Here is a 26,600-nt window from a genome sequence, read left to right on the forward strand (position 1 = left end):
TCTTTTGCAAAACTTTAAACGCGTTTTCTGGCTAAACTAGAAGAGATAGAGCGATTTTAAGTGTTTTTTGTGATCGCTGGCAGTTCACAGATTCCGCCAATATATGATAATAGGATGTAGCAAAAATATTTTTGGAGATATTTAAAAAAATCTTTTGCAAAACTTTAAACGCGTTTTCTGGCTAAACTAGAAGAGATAGAGCGATTTTAAGTGTTTTTTGTGATCACTGGGAGTTCACAGATTCCGCCAATATATGATAATAGGCTGTAGCAAAAATATTTTTGGAGATATTTAAAAAAATCTTTTGCAAAACTTTAAACGCGTTTTCTGGCTAAACTAGAAGAGATAGAGCGATTTTAAGTGTTTTTTGTGATCACTGGGAGTTCACAGATTCCGCCAATATATGATAATAGGCTGTAGCAAAAATATTTTTGGAGATATTTAAAAAAATCTTTTGCAAAACTTTAAACGCGTTTTCTGGCTAAACTAGAAGAGATAGAGCGATTTTAAGTGTTTTTTGTGATCACTGGGAGTTCACAGATTCCGCCAATATATGATAATAGGATGTAGCAAAAATATTTTTGGAGATATTTAGAAAAATATTTTACAAAACTTTAAACGCGTTTTCTGGCTAACTAGAAGAGATAGAGCGATTTTAAGTGTTTTTTGTGATCACTGGGAGTTCACAGATTCCGCCAATGTATGATAATAGGCTGTAGCAAAAATATTTTTGGAGATATTTAAAAAAAATCTTTTGCAAAACTTTAAACGCCTTTTCAGGCTAAACTAGAAGAGATAGAGCGATTTTAAGTGTTTTTTGTGATCACTGGGAGTTCACAGATTCCGCCAATATATGAATATAGGCTGTAGCAAAAATATTTTTGGAGATATTTAAAAAATTCTTTTGCAAAACTTTAAACGCGTTTTCTGGCTAAACTAGAAGGGATAGAGCGATTTTAAGTATTTTTTGTGATCACTGGGAGTTCACACATTTCGCCAATATATGATAATAGGCTGTATCAAAAATATTTTTGGAGATATTTAAAAAAATCTTTTGCAAACTTTAAACGCGTTTTCTGGCTAAACTAGAAGAGATAGAGCGATTTTAAGTGTTTTTTGTGATCGCTGGCAGTTCACACATTTCGCCAATATATGATAATAGGCTGTAGCAAAAATATTTTTGGAGATATTTAAAAAAATCTTTTGCAAAACTTTAAACGCCTTTTCAGGCTAAACTAGAAGAGATAGAGCGATTTTAAGTGTTTTTTGTGATCACTGGGAGTTCACAGATTCCGCCAATATATGAATATAGGCTGTAGCAAAAATATTTTTGGAGATATTTAAAAAATTCTTTTGCAAAACTTTAAACGCGTTTTCTGGCTAAACTAGAAGGGATAGAGCGATTTTAAGTATTTTTTGTGATCACTGGGAGTTCACACATTTCGCCAATATATGATAATAGGCTGTAGCAAAAATATTTTTGGAGATATTTAAAAAAATCTTTTGCAAAACGTTAAACGCGTTTTCTGGCTAAACTAGAAGAGATAGAGCGATTTTAAGTATTTTTTGTGATCACTGGGAGTTCACAGATTCCGCCAATATATGATAATAGGATGTAGCAAAAATATTTTTGGAGATATTTAGAAAAATATTTTACAAAACTTTAAACGCGTTTTCTGGCTAAACTAGAAGAGATAGAGCGATTTTAAGTATTTTTTGTGATCACTGGGAGTTCACACATTTCGCCAATATATGATAATAGGCTGTATCAAAAATATTTTTGGAGATATTTAAAAAAATCTTTTGCAAAACTTTAAACGCGTTTTCTGGCTAAACTAGAAGAGATAGAGCGATTTTAAGTGTTTTTTGTGATCGCTGGCAGTTCACAGATTCCGCCAATATATGATAATAGGATGTAGCAAAAATATTTTTGGAGATATTTAAAAAAATCTTTTGCAAAACTTTAAACGCGTTTTCTGGCTAAACTAGAAGAGATAGAGCGATTTTAAGTGTTTTTTGTGATCACTGGGAGTTCACAGATTCCGCCAATATATGAATATAGGCTGTAGCAAAAATATTTTTGGAGATATTTAAAAAATTCTTTTGCAAAACTTTAAACGCGTTTTCTGGCTAAACTAGAAGAGATAGAGCGATTTTAAGTATTTTTTGTGATCACTGGGAGTTCACACATTTCGCCAATATATGATAATAGGCTGTATCAAAAATATTTTTGGAGATATTTAAAAAAATCTTTTGCAAAACTTTAAACGCGTTTTCTGGCTAAACTAGAAGAGATAGAGCGATTTTAAGTGTTTTTTTGTGATCGCTGGCAGTTCACAGATTCCGCCAATATATGATAATAGGATGTAGCAAAAATATTTTTGGAGATATTTAAAAAAATCTTTTGCAAAACGTTAAACGCGTTTTCTGGCTAAACTAGAAGAGATAGAGCGATTTTAAGTATTTTTTGTGATCACTGGGAGTTCACACATTTCGCCAATATATGATAATAGGCTGTAGCAAAAAATATTTTTGGAGATATTTAAAAAAATCTTTTGCAAAACGTTAAACGCGTTTTCTGGCTAAACTAGAAGAGATAGAGCGATTTTAAGTATTTTTTGTGATCACTGGGAGTTCACACATTTCGCCAATATATGATAATAGGCTGTATCAAAAATATTTTTGGAGATATTTAAAAAAATCTTTTGCAAAACTTTAAACGCGTTTTCTGGCTAAACTAGAAGAGATAGAGCGATTTTAAGTGTTTTTTGTGATCGCTGGCAGTTCACAGATTCCGCCAATATATGATAATAGGATGTAGCAAAAATATTTTTGGAGATATTTAAAAAAATCTTTTGCAAAACTTTAAACGCGTTTTCTGGCTAAACTAGAAGAGATAGAGCGATTTTAAGTGTTTTTTGTGATCACTGGGAGTTCACAGATTCCGCCAATATATGAATATAGGCTGTAGCAAAAATATTTTTGGAGATATTTAAAAAATTCTTTTGCAAAACTTTAAACGCGTTTTCTGGCTAAACTAGAAGGGATAGAGCGATTTTAAGTATTTTTTGTGATCACTGGGAGTTCACACATTTCGCCAATATATGATAATAGGCTGTAGCAAAAATATTTTTGGAGATATTTAAAAAAAATCTTTTGCAAAACTTTAAACGCCTTTTCAGGCTAAACTAGAAGAGATAGAGCGATTTTAAGTGTTTTTTGTGATCACTGGGAGTTCACAGATTCCGCCAATATATGATAATAGGATGTAGCAAAAATATTTTTGGAGATATTTAAAAAATTCTTTTGCAAAACTTTAAACGCGTTTTCTGGCTAAACTAGAAGGGATAGAGCGATTTTAAGTATTTTTTGTGATCACTGGGAGTTCACAGATTCCGCCAATATATGATAATAGGCTGTAGCAAAAATATTTTTGGAGATATTTAAAAAAATCTTTTGCAAAACGTTAAACGCGTTTTCTGGCTAAACTAGAAGAGATAGAGCGATTTTAAGTATTTTTTGTGATCACTGGGAGTTCACAGATTCCGCCAATATATGATAATAGGATGTAGCAAAAATATTTTTGGAGATATTTAGAAAAATATTTTACAAAACTTTAAACGCGTTTTCTGGCTAAACTAGAAGAGATAGAGCGATTTTAAGTGTTTTTTGTGATCACTGGAGTTCACAGATTCCGCCAATATATGATAATAGGCTGTAGCAAAAATATTTTTGGAGATATTTAAAAAAACCTTTTGCAAAACTTTAAACGCGTTTTCTGACTAAACTAGAAGAAATAGAGCGATTTTAAGTGTTTTTTGTGATCACTGGGAGTTCACAGATTCCGCCAATATATGATAATAGGATGTAGCAAAAATATTTTTGGAGATATTTAAAAAAATCTTTTGCAAAACTTTAAACGCGTATTCTGGCTAAACTAGAAGAGATAGAGCGATTTTAAGTGTTTTTTGTGATCACTGGGAATTCACAGATTCCGCCAATGTATGATAATAGGCTGTAGCAAAAATATTTTTGGAGATATTTAAAAGAATCTTTTGCAAAACTTTAAAAGCGTTTTCTGGCTAAACTAGAAGAGATGGAGCGATTTTAAGTGTTTTTTGTGATCACTGGGAGTTCACAGATTCCGCCAATATATGATAATAGGCTGTAGCAAAAATATTTTTGGAGATATTTAAAAGAATCTTTTGCAAAACTTTAAAAGCGTTTTCTGGCTAAACTAGAAGAGATAGAGCGATTTTAAGTGTTTTTTGTGATCACTGGGAGTTCACAGATTCCGCCAATATATGATAATAGGCTGTAGCAAAAATATTTTTGGAGATATTTAAAAAAATCTTTTGCAAAACTTTAAACGCGTTTCTGGCTAAACTAGAAGAGATAGAGCGATTTTAAGTGTTTTTTGTGATCGCTGGCAGTTCACAGATTCCGCCAATATATGATAATAGGATGTAGCAAAAATATTTTTGGAGATATTTAAAAAAATCTTTTGCAAAACTTTAAACGCGTTTTCTGGCTAAACTAGAAGAGATAGAGCGATTTTAAGTGTTTTTTGTGATCACTGGGAGTTCACAGATTCCGCCAATATATGAATATAGGCTGTAGCAAAAATATTTTTGGAGATATTTAAAAAATTCTTTTGCAAAACTTTAAACGCGTTTTCTGGCTAAACTAGAAGAGATAGAGCGATTTTAAGTATTTTTTGTGATCACTGGGAGTTCACACATTTTGCCAATATATGATAATAGAATGTATCAAAAATATTTTTGGAGATATTTAAAAAAATCTTTTGCAAACTTTAAACGCGTTTTCTGGCTAAACTAGAAGAGATAGAGCGATTTTAAGTGTTTTTTGTGATCGCTGGGCAGTTCACAGATTCCGCCAATATATGATAATAGGATGTAGCAAAAATATTTTTGGAGATATTTAAAAAAATCTTTTGCAAAACGTTAAACGCGTTTTCTGGCTAAACTAGAAGAGATAGAGCGATTTTAAGTATTTTTTGTGATCACTGGGAGTTCACACATTTCGCCAATATATGATAATAGGCTGTAGCAAAAATATTTTTGGAGATATTTAAAAAAAATCTTTTGCAAAACGTTAAACGCGTTTTCTGGCTAAACTAGAAGAGATAGAGCGATTTTAAGTATTTTTTGTGATCACTGGGAGTTCACACATTTCGCCAATATATGATAATAGGCTGTATCAAAAATATTTTTGGAGATATTTAAAAAAATCTTTTGCAAAACTTTAAACGCGTTTTCTGGCTAAACTAGAAGAGATAGAGCGATTTTAAGTGTTTTTTGTGATCGCTGGCAGTTCACAGATTCCGCCAATATATGATAATAGGATGTAGCAAAAATATTTTTGGAGATATTTAAAAAATCTTTTGCAAAACTTTAAACGCGTTTTCTGGCTAAACTAGAAGAGATAGAGCGATTTTAACTGTTTTTTGTGATCACTGGGAGTTCACAGATTCCGCCAATATATGAATATAGGCTGTAGCAAAAATATTTTTGGAGATATTAAAAAATTCTTTTGCAAAACTTTAAACGCGTTTTCTGGCTAAACTAGAAGGGATAGAGCGATTTTAAGTATTTTTTGTGATCACTGGGAGTTCACACATTTCGCCAATATATGATAATAGGCTGTAGCAAAAATATTTTTGGAGATATTTAAAAAAATCTTTTGCAAAACTTTAAACGCCTTTTCAGGCTAAACTAGAAGAGATAGAGCGATTTTAAGTGTTTTTTTGTGATCACTGGGAGTTCACAGATTCCGCCAATATATGAATATAGGCTGTAGCAAAAATATTTTTGGAGATATTTAAAAAATTCTTTTGCAAAACTTTAAACGCGTTTTCTGGCTAAACTAGAAGGGATAGAGCGATTTTAAGTGTTTTTTGTGATCACTGGGAGTTCACAGATTCCGCCAATATATGATAATAGGCTGTAGCAAAAATATTTTTGGAGATATTTAAAAAAATCTTTTGCAAAACGTTAAACGCGTTTTCTGGCTAAACTAGAAGAGATAGAGCGATTTTAAGTATTTTTTGTGATCACTGGGAGTTCACAGATTCCGCCAATATATGATAATAGGATGTAGCAAAAATATTTTTGGAGATATTTAGAAAAATATTTTACAAAACTTTAAACGCGTTTTCTGGCTAAACTAGAAGAGATTAGAGCGATTTTAAGTGTTTTTTGTGATCACTGGGAGTTCACAGATTCCGCCAATATATGATAATAGGCTGTAGCAAAAATATTTTTGGAGATATTTAAAAAAATCTTTTGCAAAACTTTAAACGCGTTTTCTGGCTAAACTAGAAGAGATAGAGCGATTTTAAGTGTTTTTTGTGATCACTGGGAGTTCACAGATTCCGCCAATATATGAATATAGGCTGTAGCAAAAATATTTTTGGAGATATTTAAAAGAATCTTTTGCAAAACTTTAAACGCGTTTTCTGGCTAAACTAGAAGAGATAGAGCGATTTTAAGTGTTTTTTGTGATCACTGGGAGTTCACAGATTCCGCCAATATATGATAATAGGCTGTAGCAAAAATATTTTTGGAGATATTTAAAAAAATCTTTTGCAAAACTTTAAACGCGTTTTCTGGCTAAACTAGAAGAGATAGAGCGATTTTAAGTGTTTTTTGTGATCACTGGGAGTTCACAGATTCCGCCAATATATGATAATAGGATGTAGCAAAAATATTTTTGGAGATATTTAGAAAAATATTTTACAAAACTTTAAAACGCGCTTTCTGGCTAAACTAGAAGAGATAGAGCGATTTTAAGTGTTTTTTGTGATCACTGGGAGTTCACAGATTCCGCCAATATATGATAATAGGCTGTAGCAAAAATATTTTGGAGATATTTAAAAAAATCTTTTGCAAAACTTTAAACGCGTTTTCTGACTAAACTAGAAGAAATAGAGCGATTTTAAGTGTTTTTTGTGATCACTGGGAGTTCACAGATTCCGCCAATATATGATAATAGGATGTAGCAAAAATATTTTTGGAGATATTTAAAAAAATCTTTTGCAAAACTTTAAACGCGTTTTCTGGCTAAACTAGAAGAGATAGATGCGATTTTAAGTGTTTTTTGTGATCACTGGGAGTTCACAGATTCCGCCAATATATGATAATAGGCTGTAGCAAAAATATTTTTGGAGATATTTAAAAAAATCTTTTGCAAAACTTTAAACGCGTTTTCTGGCTAAACTAGAAGAGATAGAGCGATTTTAAGTGTTTTTTGTGATCACTGGGAGTTCACAGATTCCGCCAATATATGATAATAGGCTGTAGCAAAAATATTTTTGGAGATATTTAAAAAAATCTTTTACAAAACTTTAAACGCGTTTTCTGGCTAAACTAGAAGAGATAGAGCGATTTTAAGTATTTTTTGTGATCACTAGGAGTTCACAGATTCCGCCAATATATGATAATAGGATGTAGCAAAAATATTTTTGGAGATATTTAGAAAAAATCTTTTGCAAAATTTTAAACGCGTTTTCTGGCTAAACTAGAAGAGATAGAGCGATTTTAAATGTTTTTTGTGATCACTGGGAGTACACAGATTCCGCCAATATATGATAATAGGCTGTAGCAAAAATATTTTTGGAGATATTTAAAAAAATCTTTTGCAAAACTTTAAACGCGTTTTCTGGCTAAACTAGAAGAGATAGAGCGATTTTAAGTGTTTTTTGTGATCACTGGGAGTTCACAGATTCCGCCAATATATGATAATAGGCTGTAGCAAAAATATTTTTGGAGATATTTAAAAAAATCTTTTGCAAAACTTTAAACGCGTTTTCTGGCTAAACTAGAAGAGATAGAGCGATTTTAAGTGTTTTTTGTGATCACTGGGAGTTCACAGATTCCGCCAATATATGATAATAGGCTGTAGCAAAAATATTTGTGGAGATATTTAAAAAAATCTTTTGCAAAAGTTTAAACGCGTTTTCTGGCTAAACTAGAAGAGATAGAGCGATTTTAAATATTTTTTGTGATCACTGGGAGTTCACAGATTCCGCCAATATATGAATATAGGCTGTAGCAAAAATATTTTTGGAGATATTTAAAAGAATCTTTTGCAAAACTTTAAACGCGTTTTCTGGCTAAACTAGAAGAGATAGAGCGATTTTAAGTGTTTTTTGTGATCACTGGAGTTCACAGATTCCGCCAATATATGAATATAGGCTGTAGCAAAAATATTTTTGGAGATATTTAAAAGAATCTTTTGCAAAACTTTAAACGCGTTTTCTGGCTAAACTAGAAGAGATAGAGCGATTTTAAGTGTTTTTTGTGATCACTGGGAGTTCACAGATTCCGCCAATATATGATAATAGGCTGTAGCAAAAATATTTTTGGAGATATTTAAAAAAATCTTTTGCAAAACTTTAAACGCGTTTTCTGGCTAAACTAGAAGAGATAGAGCGATTTTAAGTGTTTTTGTGATCACTGGGAGTTCACAGATTCCGCCAATATATGATAATAGGATGTAGCAAAAATATTTTTGGAGATATTTAGAAAAATATTTTACAAAACTTTAAACGCGCTTTCTGGCTAAACTAGAAGAGATAGAGCGATTTTAAGTGTTTTTTGTGATCACTGGGAGTTCACAGATTCCGCCAATATATGATAATAGGCTGTAGCAAAAATATTTTTGGAGATATTTAAAAAAATCTTTTGCAAAACTTTAAACGCGTTTTCTGACTAAACTAGAAGAAATAGAGCGATTTTAAGTGTTTTTTGTGATCACTGGGAGTTCACAGATTCCGCCAATATATGATAATAGGATGTAGCAAAAATATTTTGGAGATATTTAAAAAAATCTTTTGCAAAACTTTAAACGCGTTTTCTGGCTAAACTAGAAGAGATAGAGCGATTTTAAGTGTTTTTTGTGATCACTGGGAGTTCACAGATTCCGCCAATATATGATAATAGGCTGTAGCAAAAATATTTTTGGAGATATTTAAAAAAAATATATTTTGCAAAACTTTAAACGCGTTTTCTGGCTAAACTAGAAGAGATAGAGCGATTTTAAGTGTTTTTTGTGATCACTGGGAGTTCACAGATTCCGCCAATATATGATAATAGGCTGTAGCAAAAATATTTTTGGAGATATTTAAAAAAATCTTTTGCAAAACGTTAAACGCGTTTTCTGGCTAAACTAGAAGAGATAGAGCGATTTTAAGTATTTTTTGTGATCACTGGGAGTTCACAGATTCCGCCAATATATGATAATAGGATGTAGCAAAAATATTTTTGGAGATATTTAGAAAAATATTTTACAAAACTTTAAACGCGTTTTCTGGCTAAACTAGAAGAGATAGAGCGATTTTAAGTGTTTTTTGTGATCACTGGGAGTTCACACATTCCGCCAATATATGATAATAGGCTGTAGCAAAAATATTTTTGGAGATATTTAAAAAAATCTTTTGCAAAACTTTAAACGCGTTTTCTGGCTAAACTAGAAGAGATAGAGCGATTTTAAGTGTTTTTTGTGATCACTGGGAGTTCACAGATTCCGATAATATATGATAATAGGCTGTAGCAAAAATATTTTTGGAGATATTTAAAAAAATCTTTTGCAAAACTTTAAACGCGTTTTCTGGCTAAACTAGAAGAGATAGAGCGATTTTAAGTGTTTTTTGTGATCACTGGGAGTTCACACATTCCGCCAATAGATGATAATAGGCTGTAGCAAAAATATTTTTGGAGATATTTAAAAAAATCTTTTGCAAAACTTTAAACGCGTTTTCTGGCTAAACTAGAAGAGATAGAGCGATTTTAAGTGTTTTTTGTGATCACTGGGAGTTCACAGATTCCGCCAATATATGATAATAGGCTGAAGCAAAAATATTTTTGGAGATATTTAAAAAAATCTTTCGCAAAACTTTAAACGCGTTTTCTGGCTAAACTAGAAGAGATAGAGCGATTTTAAGTGTTTTTTGTGATCACTGGGAGTTCACAGATTCCGCCAATATATGATAATAGGCTGTAGCAAAAATATTTTTGGAGATATTTAAAAAAATCTTTTACAAAACTTTAAACGCGTTTTCTGGCTAAACTAGAAGAGATAGAGCGATTTTAAGTATTTTTTGTGATCACTAGGAGTTCACAGATTCCGCCAATATATGATAATAGGCTGTAGCAAAAATATTTTTGGAGATCTTTAAAAAAATCTTTTGCAAAACTCTAAACGCGTTTTCTGGCTAAACTAGAAGAGATAGAGCGATTTTAAGTGTTTTTTGTGATCACTGGGAGTTCACACATTCCGCCAATATATGATAATAGGCTGTAGCAAAAATATTTTTGGAGATATTTAAAAAAATCTTTTGCAAAACTTTAAACGCGTTTTCTGGCTAAACTAGAAGAGATAGAGCGATTTTAAGTGTTTTTTGTGATCACTGGGAGTTCACAGATTCCGCCAATATATGATAATAGGCTGTAGCAAAAATATTTTTGGAGATATTTAAAAAAATATTTTGCAAAACTTTAAACGCGTTTTCTGGCTAAACTAGAAGAAATAGAGCGATTTTAAGTGTTTTTTGTGATCACTGGGAGTTCACAGATTCCGCCAATATATGATAATAGGCTGTAGCAAAAATATTTTTGGAGATATTTAAAAAAATCTTTTGCAAAACGTTAAACGCGTTTTCTGGCTAAACTAGAGGAGATAGAGCGATTTTAAGTATTTTTTGTGATCACTGGGAGTTCACAGATTCCGCCAATATATGATAATAGGATGTAGCAAAAATATTTTTGGAGCTATTTAGAAAAATATTTTACAAAACTCTAAACGCGTTTTCTGGCTAAACTAGAAGAGATAGAGCGATTTTAAGTGTTTTTTGTGATCACTGGGAGTTCACAGATTCCGCCAATATATGATAATAGGCTGTAGCAAAAATATTTTTGGAGATATTTAAAAAAATCTTTTGCAAAACGTTAAACGCATTTTCTGGCTAAACTAGAAGAGATAGAGCGATTTTAAGTATTTTTTGTGATCACTGGGAGTTCACAGATTCCGCCAATATATGATAATAGGATGTAGCAAAAATATTTTTGGAGATATTTAGAAAAATATTTTACAAAACTTTAAACGCGTTTTCTGGCTAAACTAGAAGAGATAGAGCGATTTTAAGTGTTTTTTGTGATCACTGGGAGTTCACACATTCCGCCAATATATGATAATAGGCTGTAGCAAAAATATTTTTGGAGATATTTAAAAAAATCTTTTGCAAAACTTTAAACGCGTTTTCTGGCTAAACTAGAAGAGATAGAGCGATTTTAAGTGTTTTTTGTGATCACTGGGAGTTCACAGATTCCGCCAATATATGATAATAGGCTGTAGCAAAAATATTTTTGGAGATATTTAAAAAAATCTTTTGCAAAACTTTAAACGCGTTTTCTGGCTAAACTAGAAGAGATAGAGCGATTTTAAGTGTTTTTTGTGATCACTGGGAGTTCACACATTCCGCCAATAGATGATAATAGGCTGTAGCAAAAATATTTTTGGAGATATTTAAAAAAATCTTTTGCAAAACTTTAAACGCGTTTTCTGGCTAAACTAGAAGAGATAGAGCGATTTTAAGTGTTTTTTGTGATCACTGGGAGTTCACAGATTCCGCCAATATATGATAATAGGCTGAAGCAAAAATATTTTTGGAGATATTTAAAAAAATCTTTCGCAAAACTTTAAACGCGTTTTCTGGCTAAACTAGAAGAGATAGAGCGATTTTAAGTGTTTTTTGTGATCACTGGGAGTTCACAGATTCCGCCAATATATGATAATAGGCTGTAGCAAAAATATTTTTGGAGATATTTAAAAAAATCTTTTACAAAACTTTAAACGCGTTTTCTGGCTAAACTAGAAGAGATAGAGCGATTTTAAGTATTTTTTGTGATCACTAGGAGTTCACAGATTCCGCCAATATATGATAATAGGCTGTAGCAAAAATATTTTTGGAGATCTTTAAAAAAATCTTTTGCAAAACTTTAAACGCGTTTTCTGGCTAAACTAGAAGAGATAGAGCGATTTTAAGTGTTTTTTGTGATCACTGGGAGTTCACAGATTCCGCCAATATATGAATATAGGCTGTAGTAAAAATATTTTTGGAGATATTTAAAAAAATCTTTTGCAAAATTTTAAACGCGTTTTCTGGCTAAACTAGAAGAGATAGAGCGATTTTAAATGTTTTTTGTGATCACTGGGAGTACACAGATTCCGCCAATATATGATAATAGGATGTGGCAAAAATATTTTTGGAGATATTTAAAAAAATCTTTTGCAAAACTTTAAACGCGTTTTCTGGCTAAACTAGAAGAGATAGAGCGATTTTAAGTGTTTTTTGTGATCACTGGGAGTTCACAGATTCCGCCAATATATGAATATAGGCTGTAGCAAAAATATTTTTGGAGATATTTAAAAGAATCTTTTGCAAAACTTTAAACGCGTTTTCTGGCTAAACTAGAAGAGATAGAGCGATTTTAAATATTTTTTGTGATCGCTGGGAGTTCACAGATTCCGCCAATATATGATAATACGCTGTAGTAAAAATATTTTTGGAGATATTTAAAAAAATCTTTTGCAAAATTTTAAACGCGTTTTCTGGCTAAACTAGAAGAGATAGAGCGATTTTAAATGTTTTTTGTGATCACTGGGAGTACACAGATTCCGCCAACATATGATAATAGGATGTGGCAAAAATATTTTTGGAGATATTTAAAAAAATCTTTTGCAAAACTTTAAACGCGTTTTCTGGCTAAACTAGAAGAGATAGAGCGATTTTAAGTGTTTTTTGTGATCACTGGGAGTTCACAGATTCCGCCAATATATGATAATAGGCTGTAGCAAAAATATTTTTGGAGATATTTAAAAAAATCTTTTGCAAAACTTTAAACGCGTTTTCTGGCTAAACTAGAAGAGATAGAGCGATTTTAAGTGTTTTTTGTGATCACTGGGAGTTCACAGATTCCGCCAATATATGATAATAGGCTGTAGCAAAAATATTTGTGGAGATATTTAAAAAAATCTTTTGCAAAACTTTAAACGCGTTTTCTGGCTAAACTAGAAGAGATAGAGCGATTTTAAGTATTTTTTGTGATCACTGGGAGTTCACAGATTCCGCCAATATATGATAATAGGATGTAGCAAAAATATTTTTGGAGATATTTAGAAAAATATTTTACAAAACTTTAAACGCGTTTTCTGGCTAAACTAGAAGAGATAGAGCGATTTTAAGTGTTTTTTGTGATCACTGGGAGTTCACACATTCCGCCAATATATGATAATAGGCTGTAGCAAAAATATTTTTGGAGATATTTAAAAAAATCTTTTGCAAAACTTTAAACGCGTTTTCTGGCTAAACTAGAAGAGATAGAGCGATTTTAAGTGTTTTTTGTGATCACTGGGAGTTCACACATTCCGCCAATATATGATAATAGGCTGTAGCAAAAATATTTTTGGAGATATTTAAAAAAATCTTTTGCAAAACTTTAAACGCGTTTTCTGGCTAAACTAGAAGAGATAGAGCGATTTTAAGTGTTTTTTGTGATAACTGGGAGTTCACAGATTCCGCCAATATATGATAATAGGCTGTAGCAAAAATATTTTTGGAGATATTTAAAAAAATCTTTTGCAAAACTTTAAACGCGTTTTCAGGCTAAACTAGAAGAGATAGAGCGATTTTAAGTGTTTTTTGTGATCACTGGGAGTTCACAGATTCCGCCAATATATGAATATAGGCTGTAGCAAAAATATTTTTGCAGATATTTAAAAAATTCTTTTGCAAAACTTTAAACGCGTTTTCTGGCTAAACTAAAAGAGATAGAGCGATTTTAAGTGTTTTTTGTGTTCACTGAGAGTTCACAGATTCCGCCAATGTATGATAATAGGCTGTAGCAAAAATATTTTTGGAGATATTTACAAAAATCTTTTGCAAAACTTTAAACGCGTTTTCTGGCTAATCTAGAAGAGATAGAGCGATTTTAAGTGTTTTTTGTGATCACTGGGAGTTCACAGATTCCGCCAATATATGAATATAGGCTGTAGCAAAAATATTTTTGGAGATATGTAAAAGAATCTTTTGCAAAACTTTAAACGCGTTTTCTGGCTAAACTAGAAGAGATAGAGCGATTTTAAGTGCTTTTTGTGATCACTGGGAGTTCACAGATTCCGCCAATATATGAATATAGGCTGTAGCAAAAATATTTTTGCAGATATTTAAAAAATTCTTTTGCAAAACTTTAAACGCGTTTTCTGGCTAAACTAAAAGAGATAGAGCGATTTTAAGTGTTTTTTGTGTTCACTGAGAGTTCACAGATTCCGCCAATGTATGATAATAGGCTGTAGCAAAAATATTTTTGGAGATATTTAAAAAAATCTTTTGCAAAACTTTAAACGCGTTTTCTGGCTAAACTAGAAGAGAGCGATTTTAAGTGTTTTTTGTGATCACTGGGAGTTCACAGATTCCGCCAATATATAATAATAGGCTGTAGCAAAAATATTTTTGGAGATATTTAAAAAAATCTTTTGCAAAACTTTAAACGCGTTTTCTGACTAAACTAGAAGAAATAGAGCGATTTTAAGTGTTTTTTGTGATCACTGGGAGTTCACAGATTCCGCCAATATATGATAATAGGATGTAGCAAAAATATTTTTGGAGATATTTAAAAAAATCTTTTGCAAAACTTTAAACGCGTTTTCTGGCTAAACTAGAAGAGATAGAGCGATTTTAAGTGTTTTTTTGTGATCACTGGGAGTTCACAGATTCCGCCAATATATGATAATAGGCTGTAGCAAAAATATTTTTGGAGATATTTAAAAAAAATCTTTTGCAAAACTTTAAACGCGTTTTCTGGCTAAACTAGAAGAGATAGAGCGATTTTAAGTGTTTTTTGTGATCACTGGGAGTTCACAGATTCCGCCAATATATGAATATAGGCTGTAGCAAAAATATTTTTGGAGATATTTAAAAGAATCTTTTGCAAAACTTTAAACGCGTTTTCTGGCTAAACTAGAAGAGATAGAGCGATTTTAAGTGTTTTTTGTGATCACTGGGAGTTCACAGATTCCGCCAATATATGATAATAGGCTGTAGCAAAAATATTTTTGGAGATATTTAAAAAAATCTTTTGCAAAACTTTAAACGCGTTTTCTGGCTAAACTAGAAGAGATAGAGCGATTTTAACTGTTTTTTGTGATCACTGGGAGTTCACAGATTCCGCCAATATATGATAATAGGATGTAGCAAAAATATTTTTGGAGATATTTAGAAAAATATTTTACAAAACTTTAAACGCGCTTTCTGGCTAAACTAGAAGAGATAGAGCGATTTTAAGTGTTTTTTGTGATCACTGGGAGTTCACAGATTCCGCCAATATATGATAATAGGCTGTAGCAAAAATATTTTTGGAGATATTTAAAAAAATCTTTTTGCAAAACTTTAAACGCGTTTTCTGACTAAACTAGAAGAAATAGAGCGATTTTAAGTGTTTTTTGTGATCACTGGGAGTTCACAGATTCCGCCAATATATGATAATAGGCTGTAGCAAAAATATTTTTGGAGATATTTAAAAAAATCTTTTGCAAAACTTTAAACGCGTTTTTCTGGCTAAACTACAAGAGATAGAGCGATTTTAAGTGTTTTTTGTGATCACTGGGAGTTCACAGATTCCGCCAATATATGATAATAGGCTGTAGCAAAAATATTTTTGGAGATATTTAAAAAAATCTTTTGCAAAACTTTAAACGCGTTTTTCTGGCTAAACTAGAAGAGATAGAGCGATTTTAAGTGTTTTTTGTGATCATTGGGAGTTCACAGATTCCGCCAATATATGATAATAGGCTGTAGCAAAAATATTTTTGGAGATATTTAAAAAAATCTTTTGCAAAACGTTAAACGCGTTTTCTGGCTAAACTAGAAAAGATAGAGCGATTTTAAGTGTTTTTTGTGATCACTGGGAGTTCACACATTCCGCCAATATATGATAATAGGCTGTAGCAAAAATATTTTTGGAGATATTTAAAAAAATCTTTTGCAAAACTTTAAACGCGTTTTCTGGCTAAACTAGAAGAGATAGAGCGATTTTAAGTGTTTTTTGTGATCACTGGGAGTTCACAGATTCCGCCAATATATGATAATAGGCTGTAGCAAAAATATTTTTGGAGATATTTAAAAAAATCTTTTACAAAACTTTAAACGCGTTTTCTGGCTAAACTAGAAGAGATAGAGCGATTTTAAGTATTTTTTGTGATCACTAGGAGTTCACAGATTCCGCCAATATATGATAATAGGCTGTAGTAAAAATATTTTTGGAGATATTTAAAAAAATCTTTTGCAAAATTTTAAACGCGTTTTCTGGCTAAACTAGAAGAGATAGAGCGATTTTAAATGTTTTTTGTGATCACTGGGAGTACACAGATTCCGCCAATATATGATAATAGGATGTGGCAAAAATATTTTTGGAGATATTTAAAAAAATCTTTTGCAAAACTTTAAACGCGTTTTCTGGCTAAACTAGAAGAGATAGAGCGATTTTAAGTGTTTTTTGTGATCACTGGGAGTTCACAGATTCCGCCAATATATGATAATAGGCTGTAGCAAAAATATTTTTGGAGATATTTAAAAAAATCTTTTGCAAAACTTTAAACGCGTTTTCTGGCTAAACTAGAAGAGATAGAGCGATTTTAAGTGTTTTTTGTGATCACTGGGAGTTCACAGATTCCGCCAATATATGATAATAGGCTGTAGCAAAAATATTTGTGGAGATATTTAAAAAAATCTTTTGCAAAACGTTAAACGCGTTTTCTGGCTAAACTAGAAGAGATAGAGCGATTTTAAGTATTTTTTGTGATCACTGGGAGTTCACAGATTCCGCCAATATATGATAATAGGATGTAGCAAAAATATTTTTGGAGATATTTAGAAAAATATTTTACAAAACTTTAAACGCGTTTTCTGGCTAAACTAGAAGAGATAGAGCGATTTTAAGTGTTTTTTGTGATCACTGGGAGTTCACAGATTCCGCCAATATATGATAATAGGCTGTAGCAAAAATATTTTTGGAGATCTTTAAAAAAATCTTTTGCAAAACTTTAAACGCGTTTTCTGGCTAAACTAGAAGAGATAGAGCGATTTTAAGTGTTTTTTGTGATCACTGGGAGTTCACAGATTCCGCCAATATATGAATATAGGCTGTAGCAAAAATATTTTTGGAGATATTTAAAAGAATCTTTTGCAAAACTTTAAACGCGTTTTCTCTCTAAACTAGAAGAGATAGAGCGATTTTAAGTGTTTTTTGTGATCACTGGGAGTTCACAGATTCCGCCAATATATGATAATAGGCTGTAGCAAAAATATTTTTGGAGATCTTTAAAAAAATCTTTTGCAAAACTTTAAAAAGCGTTTTCTGGCTAAACTAGAAGAGATAGAGCGATTTTAAGTGTTTTTTTGTGATCACTGGGAGTTCACAGATTCCGCCAATATATGATAATAGGCTGTAGCAAAAATATTTTTGGAGATATTTAAAAAAAATCTTTTGCAAAACTTTAAACGCGTTTTCTGGCTAAACTAGAAGAGATAGAGCGATTTTAAGTGTTTTTTTGTGATCACTGGGAGTTCACAGATTCCGCCAATATATGAATATAGGCTGTAGCAAAAATATTTTTGGGGATCTTTAAAAAAATCTTTTGCAAAACTTTAAACGCGTTTTTCTGGCTAAACTAGAAGAGATAGAGCGATTTTAAGTGTTTTTTGTGATCACTGGGAGTTCACAGATTCCGGCAATATATGAATATAGGCTGTAGCAAAAATATTTTTGGAGATATTTAGAAAAATATTTTACAAAACTTTAAACGCGTTTTCTGGCTAAACTAGAAGAGATAGAGCGATTTTAAGTGTTTTTTGTGATCACTGGGAGTTCACAGATTCCGCCAATATATGATAATAGGATGTAGCAAAAATATTTTTGGAGATATTTAGAAAAATATTTTACAAAACTTTAAACGCGTTTTCTGGCTAAACTAGAAGAGATAGAGCGATTTTAAGTGTTTTTTTGTGATCACTGGGAGTTCACAGATTCCGCCAATATATGAATATAGGCTGTAGCAAAAATATTTTTGGGGATCTTTAAAAAAATCTTTTGCAAAACTTTAAACGCGTTTTCTGGCTAAACTAGAAGAGATAGAGCGATTTTAAGTGTTTTTTTGTGATCACTGGGAGTTCACAGATTCCGGCAATATATGAATATAGGCTGTAGCAAAAATATTTTTGGAGATATTTAAAAGAATCTTTTGCAAAACTTTAAACGCGTTTTCTCTCTAAACTAGAAGAGATAGAGCGATTTTAAGTGTTTTTTGTGATCACTGGGAGTTCACAGATTCCGCCAATATATGATAATAGGCTGTAGCAAAAATATTTTTGGAGATCTTTAAAAAAATCTTTTGCAAAACTTTAAACGCGTTTTCTGGCTAAACTAGAAGAGATAGAGCGATTTTAAGTGTTTTTTTGTGATCACTGGGAGTTCACAGATTCCGCCAATATATGATAATAGGCTGTAGCAAAAATATTTTTTGGAGATATTTAAAAAAATCTTTTGCAAAACTTTAAACGCGTTTTCTGGCTAAACTAGAAGAGATAGAGCGATTTTAAGTGTTTTTTGTGATCACTGGGAGTTCACAGATTCCGCCAATATATGATAATAGGCTGAAGCAAAAATATTTGTGGAGATATTTAAAAAAATCTTTTGCAAAACGTTAAACGCGTTTTTCTGGCTAAACTAGAAGAGATAGAGCGATTTTAAGTATTTTTTGTGATCACTGGGAGTTCACAGATTCCGCCAATATATGATAATAGGATGTAGCAAAAATATTTTTGGAGATATTTAGAAAAATATTTTACAAAACTTTAAACGCGTTTTCTGGCTAAACTAGAAGAGATAGAGCGATTTTAAGTGTTTTTTGTGATCACTGGGAGTTCACAGATTCCGCCAATATATGATAATAGGCTGTAGCAAAAATATTTTTGGGGATCTTTAAAAAAATCTTTTGCAAAACTTTAAACGCGTTTTCTGGCTAAACTAGAAGAGATAGAGCGATTTTAAGTGTTTTTTGTGATCACTGGGAGTTCACAGATTCCGGCAATATATGAATATAGGCTGTAGCAAAAATATTTTTGGAGATATTTAAAAGAATCTTTTGCAAAACTTTAAACGCGTTTTCTCTCTAAACTAGAAGAGATAGAGCGATTTTAAGTGTTTTTTGTGATCACTGGGAGTTCACAGATTCCGCCAATATATGATAATAGGCTGTAGCAAAAATATTTTTGGAGATCTTTAAAAAAATCTTTTGCAAAACTTTAAACGCGTTTTTCTGGCTAAACTAGAAGAGATAGAGCGATTTTAAGTGTTTTTTGTGATCACTGGGAGTTCACAGATTCCGCCAATATATGATAATAGGCTGTAGCAAAAATATTTTTGGAGATCTTTAAAAAAATCTTTTGCAAAACTCTAAACGCGTTTTCTGGCTAAACTAGAAGAGATAGAGCGATTTTAAGTGTTTTTTGTGATCACTGGGAGTACACAGATTCCGCCAATATATGATAATAGGATGTGGCAAAAATATTTTTGGAGATATTTAAAAAAATCTTTTGCAAAACTTTAAACGCGTTTTCTGGCTAAACTAGAAGAGATAGAGCGATTTTAAGTGTTTTTTGTGATCACTGGGAGTTCACAGATTCCGCCAATATATGATAATAGGCTGTAGCAAAAATATTTTTTGGAGATATTTAAAAAAAATCTTTTGCAAAACTTTAAACGCGTTTTCTGGCTAAACTAGAAGAGATAGAGCGATTTTAAGTGTTTTTTGTGATCACTGGGAGTTCACAGATTCCGCCAATATATGATAATAGGCTGTAGCAAAAATATTTGTGGAGATATTTAAAAAAATCTTTTGCAAAACGTTTAAACGCGTTTTCTGGCTAAACTAGAAGAGATAGAGCGATTTTAAGTATTTTTTGTGATCACTGGGAGTTCACAGATTCCGCCAATATATGATAATAGGATGTAGCAAAAATATTTTTGGAGATATTTAGAAAAATATTTTACAAAACTTTAAACGCGTTTTCTGGCTAAACTAGAAGAGATAGAGCGATTTTAAGTGTTTTTTGTGATCACTGGGAGTTCACAGATTCCGCCAATATATGATAATAGGCTGTAGCAAAAATATTTTTGGAGATCTTTAAAAAAATCTTTTGCAAAACTTTAAACGCGTTTTCTGGCTAAACCAGAAGAGATAGAGCGATTTTAAGTGTTTTTTTGTGATCACTGGGAGTTCACAGATTCCGCCAATATATGAATATAGGCTGTAGCAAAAATATTTTTGGAGATATTTAAAAGAATCTTTTGCAAAACTTTAAACGCGTTTTCTCTCTAAACTAGAAGAGATAGAGCGATTTTAAGTGTTTTTTGTGATCACTGGGAGTTCACAGATTCCGCCAATATATGATAATAGGCTGTAGCAAAAATATTTTTGGAGATCTTTAAAAAAATCTTTTGCAAAACTTTAAAAGCGTTTTCTGGCTAAACTAGAAGAGATAGAGCGATTTTAAGTGTTTTTTTGTGATCACTGGGAGTTCACAGATTCCGCCAATATATGAATATAGGCTGTAGCAAAAATATTTTTGGGGATCTTTAAAAAAATCTTTTGCAAAACTTTAAACGCGTTTTCTGGCTAAACTAGAAGAGATAGAGCGATTTTAAGTGTTTTTTGTGATCACTGGGAGTTCACAGATTCCGGCAATATATGAATATAGGCTGTAGCAAAAATATTTTTGGAGATATTTAAAAGAATCTTTTGCAAAACTTTAAACGCGTTTTCTCTCTAAACTAGAAGAGATAGAGCGATTTTAAGTGTTTTTTGTGATCACTGGGAGTTCACAGATTCCGCCAATATATGATAATAGGCTGTAGCAAAAATATTTTTGGAGATCTTTAAAAAAATCTTTTGCAAAACTTTAAACGCGTTTTCTGGCTAAACTAGAAGAGATAGAGCGATTTTAAGTGTTTTTTGTGATCACTGGGAGTTCACAGATTCCGCCAATATATGAATATAGGCTGTAGCAAAAATATTTTTGGGGATCTTTAAAAAAATCTTTTGCAAAACTCTAAACGCGTTTTCTGGCTAAACTAGAAGAGATAGAGCGATTTTAAGTGTTTTTTGTGATCACTGGGAGTTCACAGATTCCGCCAATATATGATAATAGGCTGTAGCAAAAATATTTTTTGGAGATATTTAAAAAAATCTTTTGCAAAACTTTAAACGCGTTTTCTGGCTAAACTAGAAGAGATAGAGCGATTTTAAGTGTTTTTTGTGATCACTGGGAGTTCACAGATTCCGCCAATATATGATAATAGGCTGTAGCAAAAATATTTTTGGAGATATTTAAAAAAATCTTTTGCAAAACTCTAAACGCGTTTTCTGGCTAAACTAGAAGAGATAGAGCGATTTTAAGTGTTTTTTGTGATCACTGGGAGTACACAGATTCCGCCAATATATGATAATAGGATGTGGCAAAAATATTTTTGGAGATATTTAAAAAAATCTTTTGCAAAACTTTAAACGCGTTTTCTGGCTAAACTAGAAGAGATAGAGCGATTTTAAGTGTTTTTTGTGATCACTGGGAGTTCACAGATTCCGCCAATATATGATAATAGGCTGTAGCAAAAATATTTTTGGAGATATTTAAAAAAATCTTTTGCAAAACTTTAAACGCGTTTTCTGGCTAAACTAGAAGAGATAGAGCGATTTTAAGTGTTTTTTGTGATCACTGGGAGTTCACAGATTCCGCCAATATATGATAATAGGCTGTAGCAAAAAATATTTGTGGAGATATTTAAAAAAAATCTTTTGCAAAACGTTAAACGCGTTTTCTGGCTAAACTAGAAGAGATAGAGCGATTTTAAGTATTTTTTGTGATCACTGGGAGTTCACAGATTCCGCCAATATATGATAATAGGATGTAGCAAAAATATTTTTGGAGATATTTAGAAAAATATTTTACAAAACTTTAAACGCGTTTTCTGGCTAAACTAGAAGAGATAGAGCGATTTTAAGTGTTTTTTTGTGATCACTGGGAGTTCACAGATTCCGCCAATATATGATAATAGGCTGTAGCAAAAATATTTTTGGGGATCTTTAAAAAAATCTTTTGCAAAACTTTAAACGCGTTTTCTGGCTAAACTAGAAGAGATAGAGCGATTTTAAGTGTTTTTTGTGATCACTGGGAGTTCACAGATTCCGCCAATATATGATAATAGGCTGTAGCAAAAATTATTTTTGGAGATCTTTAAAAAAATCTTTTGCAAAACTTTAAACGCGTTTTCTGGCTAAACTAGAAGAGATAGAGCGATTTTAAGTGTTTTTTGTGATCACTGGGAGTTCACAGATTCCGCCAATATATGATAATAGGCTGTAGCAAAAATATTTTTGGAGATCTTTAAAAAAAATCTTTTGCAAAACTCTAAACGCGTTTTCTGGCTAAACTAGAAGAGATAGAGCGATTTTAAGTGTTTTTTGTGATCACTGGGAGTACACAGATTCCGCCAATATATGATAATAGGATGTGGCAAAAATATTTTTGGAGATATTTAAAAAAATCTTTTGCAAAACTTTAAACGCGTTTTCTGGCTAAACTAGAAGAGATAGAGCGATTTTAAGTGTTTTTTGTGATCACTGGGAGTTCACAGATTCCGCCAATATATGATAATAGGCTGTAGCAAAAATATTTTTGGAGATATTTAAAAAAATCTTTTGCAAAACTTTAAAACGCGTTTTCTGGCTAAACTAGAAGAGATAGAGCGATTTTAAGTGTTTTTTGTGATCACTGGGAGTTCACAGATTCCGCCAATATATGATAATAGGCTGTAGCAAAAATATTTGTGGAGATATTTAAAAAAATCTTTTGCAAAACGTTAAACGCGTTTTCTGGCTAAACTAGAAGAGATAGAGCGATTTTAAGTATTTTTTGTGATCACTGGGAGTTCACAGATTCCGCCAATATATGATAATAGGATGTAGCAAAAATATTTTTGGAGATATTTAGAAAAATATTTTACAAAACTTTAAACGCGTTTTCTGGCTAAACTAGAAGAGATAGAGCGATTTTAAGTGTTTTTTTGTGATCACTGGGAGTTCACAGATTCCGCCAATATATGATAATAGGCTGTAGCAAAAATATTTTTGGAGATCTTTAAAAAAATCTTTTGCAAAACTTTAAACGCGTTTTCTGGCTAAACTAGAAGAGATAGAGCGATTTTAAGTGTTTTTTGTGATCACTGGGAGTTCACAGATTCCGCCAATATATGAATATAGGCTGTAGCAAAAATATTTTTGGAGATATTTAAAAGAATCTTTTGCAAAACTTTAAACGCGTTTTCTCTCTAAACTAGAAGAGATAGAGCGATTTTAAGTGTTTTTTTGTGATCACTGGGAGTTCACAGATTCCGCCAATATATGATAATAGGCTGTAGCAAAAATATTTTTGGAGATCTTTAAAAAAATCTTTTGCAAAACTTTAAAAGCGTTTTCTGGCTAAACTAGAAGAGATAGAGCGATTTTAAGTGTTTTTTGTGATCACTGGGAGTTCACAGATTCCGCCAATATATGAATATAGGCTGTAGCAAAAATATTTTTGGGGATCTTTAAAAAAATCTTTTGCAAAACTTTAAACGCGTTTTCTGGCTAAACTAGAAGAGATAGAGCGATTTTAAGTGTTTTTTGTGATCACTGGGAGTTCACAGATTCCGGCAATATATGAATATAGGCTGTAGCAAAAATATTTTTGGAGATATTTAAAAGAATCTTTTGCAAAACTTTAAACGCGTTTTCTCTCTAAACTAGAAGAGATAGAGCGATTTTAAGTGTTTTTTGTGATCACTGGGAGTTCACAGATTCCGCCAATATATGATAATAGGCTGTAGCAAAAATATTTTTGGAGATCTTTAAAAAAATCTTTTGCAAAACTTTAAACGCGTTTTCTGGCTAAACTAGAAGAGATAGAGCGATTTTAAGTGTTTTTTGTGATCACTGGGAGTTCACAGATTCCGCCAATATATGATAATAGGCTGTAGCAAAAATATTTTTGGAGATCTTTAAAAAAATCTTTTGCAAAACTCTAAACGCGTTTTCTGGCTGAACTAGAAGAGATAGAGCGATTTTAAGTGTTTTTTGTGATCACTGGGAGTTCACAGATTCCGCCAATATATGATAATAGGCTGTAGCAAAAATATTTTTGGAGATATTTAAAAAAATCTTTTGCAAAACTTTAAACGCGTTTTCTGGCTAAACTAGAAGAGATAGAGCGATTTTAAGTGTTTTTTGTGATCACTGGGAGTTCACAGATTCCGCCAATATATGATAATAGGCTGTAGCAAAAATATTTTTGGAGATATTTAAAAAAATCTTTTGCAAAACTTTAAACGCGTTTTCTGGCTAAACTAGAAGAGATAGAGCGATTTTAAGTGTTTTTTGTGATCACTGGGAGTTCACAGATTCCGCCAATATATGATAATAGGCTGTAGCAAAAATATTTTTGGAGATATTTAAAAAAATCTTTTGCAAAACTTTAAACGCGTTTTCTGGCTAAACTAGAAGAGATAGAGCGATTTTAAGTGTTTTTTGTGATCACTGGGAGTTCACACATTCCGCCAATATATGATAATAGGCTGTAGCAAAAATATTTTTGGAGATATTTAAAAAAATCTTTTGCAAAACTTTAAACGCGTTTTCTGGCTAAACTAGAAGAGATAGAGCGATTTTAAGTGTTTTTTGTGATCACTGGGAGTTCACAGATTCCGCCAATATATGATAATAGGCTGTAGCAAAAATATTTTTGGAGATATTTAAAAAAATCTTTCTAAAAACTTTAAACGCGTTTTCTGGCTAAACTAGAAGAGATAGAGCGATTTTAAGTGTTTTTTGTGATCACTGGGAGTTCACAGATTCCGCCAATATATGATAATAGGCTGTAGCAAAAATATTTTTGGAGATATTTAAAAAAATCTTTTACAAAACTTTAAACGCGTTTTCTGGCTAAACTAGAAGAGATAGAGCGATTTTAAGTATTTTTTGTGATCACTAGGAGTTCACAGATTCCGCCAATATATGATAATAGGATGTAGCAAAAATATTTTTGGAGATATTTAAAAAAATCTTTTGCAAAACTTTAAACGCGTATTCTGGCTAAACTAGAAGAGATAGAGCGATTTTAAATATTCTTTGTGATCGCTGGGAGTTCACAGATTCCGCCAATATATGATAATAGGCTGTAGTAAAAATATTTTTGGAGATATTTAAAAAAATCTTTTGCAAAATTTTAAACGCGTTTTCTGACTAAACTAGAAGAGATAGAGCGATTTTAAATGTTTTTTGTGATCACTGGGAGTACACAGATTCCGCCAATATATGATAATAGGATGTGGCAAAAATATTTTTGGAGATCTTTAAAAAAATCTTTTGCAAAACTTTAAACGCGTTTTCTGGCTAAACTAGAAGAGATAGAGCGATTTTAAGTGTTTTTTGTGATCACTGGGAGTTCACAGATTCCGCCAATATATGATAATAGGCTGTAGCAAAAATATTTTTGGAGATATTTAAAAAAATCTTTTGCAAAACTTTAAACGCGTTTTCTGGCTAAACTAGAAGAGATAGAGCGATTTTAAGTGTTTTTTGTGATCACTGGGAGTTCACACATTCCGCCAATATATGATAATAGGCTGTAGCAAAAATATTTTTGGAGATATTTAAAAAAATCTTTTGCAAAACTTTAAACGCGTTTTCTGGCTAAACTAGAAGAGATAGAGCGATTTTAAGTGTTTTTTGTGATCACTGGGAGTTCACAGATTCCGCCAATATATGATAATAGGCTGTAGCAAAAATATTTTTGGAGATATTTAAAAAAATCTTTTGCAAAACTTTAAACGCGTTTTCTGGCTAAACTAGAAGAGATAGAGCGATTTTAAGTATTTTTTGTGATCACTAGGAGTTCACAGATTCCGCCAATATATGATAATAGGATGTAGCAAAAATATTTTTGGAGATATTTAAAAAAATCTTTTGCAAAACTTTAAACGCGTATTCTGGCTAAACTAGAAGAGATAGAGCGATTTTAAATATTTTTTGTTATCGCTGGGAGTTCACAGATTCCGCCAATATATGATAATAGGATGTGGCAAAAATATTTTTGGAGATATTTAAAAAAATCTTTTGCAAAACTTTAAACGCGTTTTCTGGCTAAACTAGAAGAGATAGAGCGATTTTAAGTGTTTTTTGTGATCACTGGGAGTACACAGATTCCGCCAATATATGATAATAGGATGTGGCAAAAATATTTTTGGAGATCTTTAAAAAAATCTTTTGCAAAACTTTAAACGCGTTTTCTGGCTAAACTAGAAGAGATAGAGCGATTTTAAGTGTTTTTTGTGATCACTGGGAGTTCACAGATTCCGCCAATATATGATAATAGGCTGTAGCAAAAATATTTTTGGAGATATTTAAAAAAATCTTTTGCAAAACTTTAAACG

The sequence above is a fragment of the Condylostylus longicornis genome, unplaced genomic scaffold (genome assembly GCF_029603195.1).
Source record: "Condylostylus longicornis isolate FDR11 unplaced genomic scaffold, ASM2960319v2 ptg000042l, whole genome shotgun sequence".
NCBI lineage: Eukaryota > Metazoa > Arthropoda > Insecta > Diptera > Dolichopodidae > Condylostylus > Condylostylus longicornis.